The sequence below is a fragment of the Pimephales promelas genome, chromosome 8, assembly GCF_988280905.1.
Source record: "Pimephales promelas chromosome 8, fPimPro1.hap1.1, whole genome shotgun sequence".
Lineage (NCBI taxonomy): Eukaryota > Metazoa > Chordata > Actinopteri > Cypriniformes > Leuciscidae > Pimephales > Pimephales promelas.
The window spans coordinates 30,349,595-30,359,022 of record NC_142776.1 but is presented as its reverse complement, the minus strand read 5'-3'; the positions used below and the strand labels follow the sequence as shown (position 1 = coordinate 30,359,022).

The 9,428-nt window shown below is 36.6% G+C and overlaps 1 long non-coding RNA gene across 2 annotated transcripts; it reads left to right on the top strand.

The window, feature by feature from the left end:
* The first annotated feature begins 5,824 nt into the window (after nt 1-5,824).
* Nucleotides 5,825-8,199, top strand: LOC120460195 (uncharacterized). Of its 2 annotated transcripts, XR_016169540.1 has the most exons (5): nt 5,825-6,168; nt 6,261-6,374; nt 6,467-6,610; nt 7,372-7,457; nt 7,661-8,199. It is a non-coding gene; the product is annotated as an uncharacterized LOC120460195 (long non-coding RNA). The 2 variants fall into 2 exon arrangements; XR_016169539.1 differs by having other exon boundaries at nt 5,830-6,374.
* Nucleotides 8,200-9,428: the final 1,229 nt, after the last annotated feature.

Here is a 9,428-nt window from a genome sequence, read left to right as displayed (position 1 = left end):
GAAGTGGAAGTGAAAAGCACCTTTAAAAAGTTGGGTTTGTTAAAAGTGGGGGTCTCTAAACCTAAATGATGGTCAATAAAAATACACTATAGCCAGTGTTCTCCATCAATCTGAAGCCATTGATTTTAAGCAGAAATGGTGTGCAGTCCTTTTAGCATTGAGGAAGTTCATTTAGGTATTGTGGAACACATCCTGTAACTGTATTAGGATGCTAGAGTCAGTCCTTATCTGACAGATCAGCTTTGAAAAGGCATAGGGAAGTCGGCTCACCATCTGCAAGAGGCTCAGATTTCATCACAACTTGTTGCCTGGTACTAAATAAACTCTGGCATGCTGTATGGACACTCTATCCTTGTCCAAAGGACCGCTGACCCGGTGAGGATCTTAACACCCAGGGCCCCTCCTATCCATGGACCTAATAGGAAAATTCACCGCTTTCTTCCCCCTTGAAGGTGGCCTGCACCCACCATTATGCAAACAAAAATCACTGCTCTAACCGACAACCTAACATTGCAGTGATAATGAGACAACCAGATGAACCTGCTGCACATTTTCCTGGACAGACAGAAAGAAGGAGGTTCAGACGGATTGACAACCAGCGAGTGAGTTATTAGTCCTGCCAACTCCCTGACCACATGTTTGAAGCCATTGAGCATGTTTGTGTATAGTTCAAATTGAGCTACAGTAAAACTGAACTTGTGACGCTACTCACTGTCCTTGCTAATGCTTATGTTATCCAAGTGGATTCTAGCAAAGTGATATTCTGGGATTCTTCTTTACCTTAATGGCTAATAATTGGAGGGGAAAAAAGTTAAATAGTCTGTTGATACAAAAACAAGCACCAAGAGGACAAATACACAATCACGCACATTCACAGATTACGTTCTTTTGTATTAATTTGCTGTGAAAAGGAACCAAAGAGATAGGTGAAAAACCATTGTTTTGTTTGTCGACTGTCGATGATGCATTTTTAAAGCTAAAAAAGTCTTTGTTAATTGATAAATAAAATCTGAAATAAAATGAAACTTCAACGTTAACTAGAAATGGTGCCTTGGCAACTAGCAGAAATAAAATAAGCATAAATTGAAGTGCTAAAATGCCTAAAACTGTTTTTTTTATTTTATTTTTTAGATGAACAACAAAACTAATAAACTAGCCTACAAAATTACATACAATTACTAAAACTTTAACATTAAAATGTACAATAAAGAATATTATTAAAAGCTAAATTATAAAAATATTAATAAATACTATAATAGAACATAAATACTACTAAAATAACACTGTGATGATGACCTCGGAGGCTCAGACAAGGTGCAATTTCAGAAAAAAGGGTGGCAAGTGTGACAACATACTAAAATCAAGTTATTTTGAGTCGGATACTCAGACATATTAACTACAATTAAATATATCTACATTTTAATTTATTAAAATACAATATGTGCAAAAAGAACCATTTGGGTATACAGAGTAGCAAGAATGTACACTACATATGATGCCTGCATAAGGTTTGGTTTATATGAACACATCAAGTGCTGTACAATATCCTTCCTCACTTTCATCAGCGATATGTTCATTCAAACATGAAAACCCACATCAATTATTTAAAATTTACAGAATCCAAGGAGACCCACAAGAATCAATTTTTTCTTCTTTGTAACAGCAACAACCTCCACTGTTGAGTAGTGAGTTAGAGAAAGTACGTCCCGCAGCATGCCATGAATTTATCATCACAAAGCTGTGGAGCAATCGATTGCACATAGAATGGAGAAGATGAAACTAATGCAGGGTTCAGATTGAAGCCTGCCAACTGAGGCAGAAGGAGAGGAGAAAATTATGGAAAAATCGATGGCCCCCACCTGGCACTCACCCAGGTGACCAACTTTCCCCGATGAACAGACCAAGCAGATAAACGAGGTGTTGCTCCAGTAGAGTATCATAAAGGCGGTATACCTTTTTAGCTGGTTGCTATTTTGATTAATTCAATGATAAAGGTGTGTTAATGAAGGTGTCTTGGCTTTATGCAATTAGTGCCCAAAAGTTACAAAGAAAATGAAGCGCAAGGGTCCAGAATATTATAAACATAACACATATAATGGTCTCTTTTGACTAGCAACCACTTAAAAACGAACCAGAACACAAATGTGCCAAAAACCCCTCAGAGTTTAGCAACATAACAAAATGAAGACATATTGTTAGCTTATAGGAGATAGAATAGAGACTTTTTAGAGATTTAAAAAGGAAGTAAAGATTAATTTCCAAGAAATAAATTATCCCCCCCTCCCCTTTATTCCTATAAAAGCACTTACCAAGGGTAAGATCATTGTTATTAGAAATTTTATCTGAAATTATTTGTAGACACGCAGTTAATTTGACCTAAGTCATCACCATGCACACATCCCTTTTCTCTGTTCTTTCCATCCATACAAAGTGTTCCCTCCCAGCCCTTTCTCTTCCTCTCCCAGGTCTGTGACCCATCAGTTAGGAGGAGAGCTCTTGGCTCCTGTGCTCATTTAGATTTTAACAGCCATAAGTTCCCCTGACAGCTGCTGCAATTGAAATGATACAGAAATAACAACAGCTGGGTGTTGCACACACACTCTTGAGACAACCTCACTATGGCCCATTCAACCATGTATCCATTTGCTTCAGGCTTTCATTAGTCCAGGAGGGGCAACATTTATGTAAACACTCTCGGTTTACCAGGTTTACTGACGAGAGGGCAGACAAATTCACTTCTTAGTTTCCAAACTGTTTTTCTGTTGCTTGTAAACAGAGTTTGAAGACATTTTTACTGTTTGTGGAACTTCTCAGACAGCATGATTTGTTCTTTCTTTTTTGTACACGTTCCAAAGTACTCAAAGTCTAAGGGAGTAGCAAACATAGAAATATTTACAACTATCATTATATTTTAAAGGCTTAATTTTGCTTAGCTGCAAAGTTTTTTGATGACGTAAAGTGCCTTTTACACCAAGCGAAAGCCTATAATAAGGGTCGTACCTACCTACTTTTCAGCTAATCAGACTTCTGGTTCTATGTCACCTAATTAATATTCAAGAGCCAGAGTTTACCAGACTGATAAGGTTGTCAGATCACTCCCATCCCCATGTCAAGTTGCAAATCAAATATATTTTTGGAAAAATTAACCCCTAGTTTCACAGACAAGGCTTAAGCCTATAGTCCAAGACTAGGATGCACGTTTGAGCTGTTTTACCTGAAAGCAACTAGGCTAATCAAAAACAACATCTATTATACAGTAATTACAATTGTACTTCCTTACTTTAAATTCTGCTATGCAATTCTGCATCCTGTTTCATTTCCATTTCCATTTATTCATTTAGCTGACGCTTTTATCTAAAGCGACTTAATTGCTATATATGAGCAACTAGGGGTTAAGTGTCTTGCTCAGGGAGACATTGGTGTCTCACAGTGGATTCGAACCCAGGTCTCTTACACCAAAGGTGTCTTATGTGTCTTATCCACTGCACCACCACCACCCCTCACCCCAATTGTTTCAATCCATATTCAAGAATTGATTTGGAATTTCAACTACTCTCAACTAGTTTAACATCACAATAGGACAAGTTCCTCAAGAGGATGTTCACATCCATTTATCACTCTACGGCAACACTGCAACAACAAACTTATTCAGTGGTTGCTAAACAAGGGAAAACATTCCCAAAATGAAAAGGTTAATGATGTTATTTACTATCATCTACGTTCCTCAGATAATTCTTCTGACCCAGGAGTATACAGTCGATGTTTAGTGTATAGTTAGCATTTATGCAGGCATCTGAAATGTATAGTCTTTAAACAGTTTTTTATGGCAACTTAACATACCAAAAAAAACACATTCTCTCTTAATACTTGGCCATTTTCCCAACACATTGATCAAAACCATGGGGGAAACATTCTCACACACTTGAAAGGAGTCGTCTAATCTTGATTAGCAACCAATTAACTGAAATGATTGTTCTGTATCTGGTTCATTTATTCACTAAAATCCATCTATGTCTAAAATATCATGATGGACTCTTTCAGTAGATGCTACAAGCCTCCCTTAGCCCCTAATTCATCAATCTATTCTCTATGGTCTCTTGTTGACGATATCTTTTCCGGTTGGCAACAAGTCATTTCTCTTCATTTACCAACCGAACAGAACTTCAGTCCAAGACTATTGACAAATGAGAACAAAACCTGGAACTGTTCCACCAACTGTCCACTCTAGGCCCCGGCAAGCCCTCAAACTCCATGGTGGCATTCCGGGGTGGACCTAAGACAGCTTCTGGGGGGTGGCTTTGATTCACAGAAATGGCACTTTTTGTTTCAGAAGAGAAAAGAGTAGGAAAACCTCTGCAATTTCTCACCAAGTCTGAGGAAGATGAAGAGAAAGAGGAGGGAAGATCAGCTCGGCAGGAGTTAAACCTCTCGCTTTGTCTGTGTTGGGTTGGGTGTTGTTTTGAGGAGGTGATTTTAACCCTCCAAACACTCCCTCCTCCTCAAGGACTCCTTGGAAACCAAAACCTTCTGTCCGTATCATCTCCATTCATTTAGCATCCAGTCAAGTGGTTGAATTATTTATAAAGGCACCAATGCCTTTAATGGCTGCTTGGAAGTAGTTTGTTGACACTTCATGGCTAAGGCAGGGAAAACCAGACAATAACCCACTGTTCTGTCATTAGTGGATAAAGAAAACGAGAGCCTTGAGAATACATACTATGCCACACTTAAAGGAACAGTTCACCAAAGTCATCAAAGTAGCGAGATAAAATCTATGCTTTACTATAGAAAGGAATTTTCTATACTTTAAATTTGTCTACGCACCTCATTTGGACTAATTTTAAGTTCCTAACTGGAGTTATTGGGGGTTAGGTGCCTTACTTAAGGGCACTTGAGTCATTTCTTGCTAGTACCCACAACTTTCGGGTTACTCTGACTATTAACCACAACGACTGCCTCCAATATAGCCGATACTGATTTTCTATAATATTCTACTGTCTAATAAAAATACAAAATAGTACAATAAAAAATGTAATCAATAATTTTAAATGGTACATCACTGTACATTATAACATAGTGGCTGTCACGATATCTGATTTTTCACTAAATGTTATTGTGGCCAAAAGAATTCAGAAAAGAGTTAATATCACAACATATTGTGATAGCATATCTATAGAAATCTTGAAAAAAAAAATATATATTATACAGTGATAAAAGCTAAGTCAACTGCAATTGCATTATAAAAATACATTTTCCTTATGAAAATACCCAAGATAGCTTGAAGAACACCGATAAACCATAATTTACTCTATAGTAAACTATTTTTTTTCGGCCCTGACGAGAATGTCGGTCTCCTCGGCTGTAAACCGCTCCTGGCGTGCGCCTGGCAAATGCACTAGGCTATTATAATAGCAATCCGCCATAGAACAAGCGTGCCTGCTTTTAAAGGGAATGTGAGATGATGCTCTAATTAATTATTGCACGTTATGCCCAAACCACACCTATGAGTAATGTAGCTATTTCAGACCAACCCATTTTAGATTTGCGTCGGGCGCAAGTCATTCATCCCGCAGGTACACACTTAGAAAAAAAGGTACAGTGAAGGTACAATTATGTTCCTATGGGTACAAAATATATAACTGTACCTTTAAAGGTCCACAATAGGTCCTTAGGGTACAATTATGTTCCCAAAACGACTTATAAAGGTACAACTTTTTAGGTTTGAGTGTGGAAGGTCCATTTTTGTACCTTTTCCTTTTTTTACAGTTGAGGTCCAAATAGAGTAACTTGTCTGTTTATTTTTTATTAATTAACATTAAAACACCATATTAAACATGAAATAATTATGCTTGTTTGTTGTAAAGTAGCCAGTTGCCTATATTTTTTGTTAAAAAAACTTTATCAAATTATTATTATTATTTTGTATTATTTGTTGCATAAAAACGGAAATTAAATGTTTTAATTAAATTTCAAATAAAGACCACGATGAACGACAACAAAACATATTCAAAACTTATTTTTTTGCTTAAGCAGACGTTACGGTTGTTGTCGCTTTAAGAAAATTTCCCGCTTGACTCATTCGGTGCGGACCGGTAGTAACCTGTTCTTTTGACAACTTCAGACACGATTTTCCAACGTCCGAACATTTTTGGAGGACACCGTTTTCAGGTAAATGCGAGATGATGTTTTTATTCCTCTTTGTTCGCGTATGACGGCAAGTTCTGTTGATTTTGTCTAATATTATGTCCCTCTGCTTAAAGCTCGCGAATACTGGCTGTGGTATGTTTCTGACCGGTAGCTAGTAACCTGTTCTTCTGACAACTTCAGACACGATTTTCCAGCGTCCGAACATTTGTGGAGGACACCGTTTTCAGGTAAATGCGAGATGATGTTTTTATTCTTCCTTGTTCGCGTATGACGGCAAGTTCTGTTCATTTTGTCTAATATTATGTCCCTTTGCTTAAAGCTCGCGAATACTGGCTGTGGTATGTTTCTGACCGATTGGGAAGAGCCCTCAGAAGTAGCAATGGAGTTGGCGAGAGTGTCGTTCAATTAGCAGGAGCTATTGCAGTTTGGGATATAATTACCTGAAGAGGAAAAAAAATTGAGGGTGAGTAAGTTATGTTAGTTGTGTCACATGTTGAGATGTTTTTCTTTCTTTTTTTCATCTTTAATCCAAGTTAGGCTTCTACTTAACGGCCTTTATCGACTAAACTTTCAAACCTTGTAACGTAGTTGTAGGCTGAGTCTCGTCTCATACCTATTAAAAAAACTGTGGCAAACATTATTTGCAGGACTAGCCATTGTAAGTAATGTTAGTGGTTATCTCAGTTTATGCATTTTGAGACCGTTGGGATTTCGACATATCGTGGCTTAAAAGCATTGGTAACGTTAACGCTCCGACTGATATTCCGTTAACGTTACACACGGCCATCAAACGGAAAATCAATTGATTACTAAGTAAAATGGACAACACAGAAGCGGTAAGAATATTTTATTGCATTGTTACAAACACAATTTATGATATAATAAATTATTAAAATTACTTAGATTTTAAAATTCCACGTCATCATCCAAAATAAATTACTTATTTTAAGCATTATGCAAATAGGTCGTTTTTTTATTCACATTATCCACAAACAAAAATAACATTGATACCAAAGGGATAATTCACCCTAATATGAAAATTTCTGTTGTTGATTATTCATCCTCATGTCGTTCCAAATCTGTACGACTTTTGTTCATCTTTGTAACACAACTGGAGATATTTTTTTAATAAAGTCTGCAGAGCTTTCTGTCCCTCCATTGACTGCTACTTAACTAGAGACTGAGGTAGTAATATGTCAATATCATGTCATATCTTTGTTTCAGGAATGGATTACAAATCAGATTCAGCACTTCTCATGTTGACAGCCTTGTTCAGAGAGAAGCTTGAACTCTTCATTGTGCTTGGGGAGGTGCGCATATTTCTGTCTATGACTTGAATGTCTATCATTAATGCATTTTATAATTCTTGAAATATATTTACTGCCAACATACAAATTGGGTGAATAATAATCATCTTACTCCTTATGCATGTAGATTATTTGTCATCAGTTAACTTGTATGATTATAAAATTTGATTGAGATAAAATCTAATTTGTGCTTTTGTCTTTTAAAGTGAAGTCATCGGAGTTGCAGTCATCGGAGTTGATGGGATAGAGATCTGCCGGGCTAGTGGTGTGGATGAAGGGGCTCTTTCTGCATTTTGTGTGTTTTGTCTTCGATTTGACAATAACTTGTGGTCCTAATGACTGTCAGAGACTTTTCAAAGTACAATTCCTGTCATGTTTACCAAAAGGATAAACACACAATGTTACAACGGACTACTACTGATGTTCCTCTTCCTTTGTTTGAAGACGCCGAGGAAGAATCTGATAATAGTGTTGCATTTTCTGCCCCCCAAACATGGAACTGTTTCAGCAATTTAGAGAGAACAGTACTTTTAATTATAACAATTCCTCATTTGTAAGGATTCTTAAGGTGTTACGGTTAAAAACTTTTTCATAACTCATATTTCCTGAGTAATGTCTAATGAGCTTTTCTGTGCAATTATCAATTAATTCTCTCGACTCACACCTGATGCTGTGACATCACATGTAATAATTCGTTGTAAAAGAAAGTTTCTTAATAAAATCTGTTAAATATGCATATCTGTAAGCCAGTTTATGTAATGTATATTTTTTGCTCCCCTTAGGTTCAAAACTTATTTGTCATTGGGTTGTACCCTGGGAATTATTTTAAGGTACAATTTTAAGGTACAATTTTGTGCTTTTATTGCAGTATGCACAATGGGGTACAAAATTGTCCCTTAAATGGTACAAAGTTATAAGGTACAATTTTGTACCTCATATTAAAGGTACAAAAGGGTACCCTCCAGGGTACCACCCCAGTGACAGCCACTTGTACCCTAAAAGGTACAGTTTTGTACTTTTTTTTCTGACAGTGTATTATAGCAACAGCGCCCGAGATCCACCCACAAAGTTATTTGCGATTCACGTTGCGATTAGTCAAACTGAATTAAAGATAGGCTAAAAACACAAGGAGGAAATCACAAATTAAAATACAGTATCATCTGAAAATGTACAATATAATAAACAAATATTTATATAATTTTAATAATATTTTAAATATTTTAATAATAATATAGTCTGAAAACCGATATATTGTGCATCAATAAAACGAGTAAGGAATTAATAACACATTTATTTATAAATAAAATGCAAATGGAACATTTAATAAACGTCAACTAAATAATTAAGGGCTTACAGGTAACAAAGACCGGCTAAAGTACTCCCTGGGATACACATATCACTGGTGTATTTGCCAAAATGAAAACCTTTCTACCCTGCAGGTCAACAACAATAGCTAACAGCCTCACAGCTGCCCTCTAGCATACTGTACAAACAATGCACAAACATGTCTTCCTTAAGCTGCAGGTTTTTTTTTTTTTTTTTTTTTTTTTTACATTTTTTACAGCAGAACAAAGTAGCCGAACTGTAAAGAGCCACGACAGCTGGAGAGCCAGAGGGCACATCAGGGAGGAAGGAAGGCCAAGAGCTTGAATGACACTCCATCGGGAACGTATTCTTAAATTTACCTCACAATTTTCTTTAATATGACAGGGCAGAGGTGATAGTGGATACTTTTGGAAGGTTGTAATATTTTGCAACACTGATAGACAAATTCACAAGGGACTGGGAAGAGAATGAAAAGAGAAGCCAGATGTTTTCTCTGTCACGTTTACTTTACCATTCTTGTTTAAAACTAAGAGAATCAATCCCAGTCTTATTTTGAATTGGCTTAGCATGCGTTTTGTGCAGATGTGTTGTAAATAATTTACAAATGCATGACCATCATTTTCTTTGGCCAAATCTCCTGATTGCATT